Source organism: Branchiostoma floridae, unplaced genomic scaffold, assembly GCF_000003815.2.
Source record: "Branchiostoma floridae strain S238N-H82 unplaced genomic scaffold, Bfl_VNyyK Sc7u5tJ_1592, whole genome shotgun sequence".
NCBI lineage: Eukaryota > Metazoa > Chordata > Leptocardii > Amphioxiformes > Branchiostomatidae > Branchiostoma > Branchiostoma floridae.
In genome coordinates, this window is record NW_023365784.1 from 30,511 (window position 1) to 33,782 (window position 3,272).

The 3,272-nt window shown below is 42.4% G+C and overlaps 1 long non-coding RNA gene across 1 annotated transcript in view; it reads left to right on the top strand.

Moving 5' to 3' along the window:
- Positions 1-1,772: 1,772 nt before the first annotated feature.
- LOC118408475 overlaps positions 1,773-3,272 on the top strand; it is a 10,778-nt gene continuing 9,278 nt past the window's right edge. Inside the window, exon 1 of the long non-coding RNA XR_004830304.1 lies at positions 1,773-2,282. This is a non-coding gene — a long non-coding RNA (uncharacterized LOC118408475). The remainder of the gene's footprint in view (positions 2,283-3,272) is intronic.

Genomic DNA, 3,272 nt, shown 5'->3' on the forward strand with positions numbered 1-3,272 from the left:
TGTTTTTTCGTCTAGTGGCTTCTGACGGTTTTGCAGGGGATGTTTGTACGTGGAAAATGGGTTTTACAGTGGGTATTGCGCAATAGTCCTATATTTATTTAGGTGATATTACGTCATGCCGATGGGCTGAAGTTGTCACTTACCCCATCCCCACAGGAAGTGATCCCAAAGGTCATAGTTGCGCAATAGAGAAAATGGTTTATAGGGACAGTACATTATACATGATAGGGTGTGCATGTTCCACATAAGATTTGATAATCTGTAGACTAAGGGCAATGGTGATATTGTATACAGGGGCGTATATTACACGTTTTAAAAGGGTTGCACATGTAACAGTTACTACCGGTACAATACACTGATGAACAAAGCAGGGTTTGTTTTTCACAGTAACTTGCAGTCATTGATGAGATTGTTTATAGGGAGTGTACATTATACATATGGGATACATAATGTAGTGGACTGCATTGTGAAACAAAGAATGCTACGACATCATCATTGTTGCAACCATTGATACATTTGCTTCCGGCGGTGGATTTGTTATCCTACCTGCTGAAATTGGAGAAATTTCTTGTCGGGATAAGCATTTGGTCTCTCTTCCATGGAAAAAATTATGCATGCTGTATGTTATCTTGGACAGAAAAGGTGTCGCGAGGCGTATAGTCCTATTGACTGACAAGCCCCGTGCGGGCGGATAAAGCGTTCCCACCACGGCACGGCCATTTACAAGTACTGATATGTGGCGAGAACGTTTGGGCAAGAGACACGGGGTCATGTCATAATTTCAATGAGTTCCAAGTCGCAAGCCCAAAATGGAAGTTATACTTTTATGTCTTGTTTTCCAAGCAATGTAATGTATATAGGTCACAATAAGGACTTGGTCACAAGTGGTAATTAACACAATCACGTCATTTGTACTGACATGTCGCGAGAACGATTAGGTGAGAGACACGCACGGGGTCATGTCGAAAGTTCCATGAGTCACAAGTCGCAAGCCCAGATGGATAGTTATACTTTGATGTCTTGATTTCTCTTCAATTTAATCTAAGGTAGGTCGCAAGTGCTAGTTAGCAGATTCATGCCATTTGTACTGATAGGTTACTAAAACGATTGGGTAAGAGAAAAGGGGTCATCTGAAAAGTTCCATGAGTTCCAAGTCGCAAGCCCAAAATGGAAGTTATACTTTTATGTACCTGAGGAGGAGCATTCCGTGACGACACCAGCCATCACATTTTGGAGGTGTTCGCTGGGGATGTGAAGATCATTTATGTGGATCTCACCAATGACGGCGTTGATGTGGTCAACGTTATTGTTTTATGTGTTATTTTATTGATATTTTGATGCAACAGTCGATTTTAGCCCAGTCAATATAAGTATTTATCTTCAAAAGACAATGAAAGGTATTTGCTTTGTCCATGGAAATGAATGGACAGGACAGTTTGTGTCATGTGCACAAACAAGAAAGGATGGATGATAGAATACTTTTAAAATACAGCTACTGCCTAAATCACTTTTTTCGGCGCACCTTCCTATGTGACGGTCTCCATACTTTTTCCCAAAAAGCGTAAGCAGGCCTTCTTCAGCTCCCGTAAATCGTAGAGACACGGTTTCATTTTACACAATTTGTAGCAAGCCATAACGTACACATAAATTCCATTCCATAGTAAAAACCACAAACCCTGTGTCTTCGCATTATATTCTACAACTTCTCAATGCATTTTACAGATAACATTGACCACCTACTGCCAAGATTCCAAGTAACTTGCCGTTTAGATTCTTAATGACCACCCCATACACATAGCGTTAACAGAAATAACTGTACAACTAAGGACGGCGTTAGGCAGTCGTTGCTGTGGTAGGACCGTGTCCTTTCATCCTAGGGTCAAAGAAGTTAACAGCAGTACTGGTGCCAGGACAACGCTGAATTGGGGGCGCTTCCATATGAATAACCAGGAGTTCACAGGCCGTAGGTCATGCTCCTAGGTCATCTGGACTACGGGTCACCAGTCATGGCCACCATATTTCGGAAATCGAACTGTGCCGTCGTGGACATGCATGGAAGTTTGCCAACTATTCAGGACCGAAAAACACATGGAAATGTCTGCTGCTACAGTGTGAAGTTCTTCTGCTTATGGTGGGATCGTCAAATAGTAACGGTTTAACAACCAACGGGTAACTTTTGCCCTCGACTCTCGTCTTTTTTAGCGATTCCACGGCGTCAGCAGCTCGAGCTCGGACAAATTCGCAACCTAACGTTACTGTTTCTCATCATGATCAATAAATGGGTAGGTATTTGGCCATCTTTAAAACGATATTACTTTTTCAGCTTCTTTGTATTGGTTTCAATTATGTGGTGCACGGCCCGGTGTTTTTTATTATGAGAGGTAAGGCAACATCAGTATTCTATAACCTCATAGACTGGTTATTATAAAGGAGGCCTAGTTTATACCTCAGGTTTAGCTAGGCAGTGACTTATGTATGCTATGGAATGTATGTATGCAATGTAATGCATTTATGTTTTGAAAAAGATAATTTCATTCCCCCAAAAACGTAGGTCAAAATGAATTGCAGCGAAATGATATTGAATTCTGCATCTGCATACTAAGGGTACCCCCAAATAGCCCCGCATGGGGCATCGTAGGGGGGAAGCTGAGGCTCCCGGGTTAGGGTGGGCAAGCCGCTTGCCTGGCACGGAAGCACTCAACGTTGGGAGCACTTACAACCGTGCCAGGCAGGGCATTCCACTCAGGAATTGTGCGTGGAAAAAACGAGTTTTTGTAAATGTCTGTACGTGCGAATATGGGTTGGTATTTGTAGTTGTGACTACCCCGGGTGCGCCCATGGGCAGGCTTGAGAATATTACTGGCCTCTATATTGATATTATTATTAACTACTTTATAGAAAAAGGTGAGGCGGGTGTTCCTCCTCCTTTCGGAATTGGTAATGACAGCAATAAACTTAATTCACATCGGGTGTGCCTAAATACCACAAACGACCACAAACGACTCGGAAATACCACAAACGACCACAAACGACTCTAATATGCAGTGTATATGGGCCAAAGACCTTGTTCGGCGCTCTGGAGACATTGTTTACACATTTATGAATTTAAAAAACGCAGCAAGTCCTGCGTATTCACCAGTTATTTCGAGTTAGTCCGGTTTCAAGATTAAAGCCATTCTTGGCCACCATGTTGGATCGTGCTTGCTCACATTTGAGGCTGAAAAACACTTAGTATACAAGTTTGAAAATACACTACGTATACGAAGCCATTG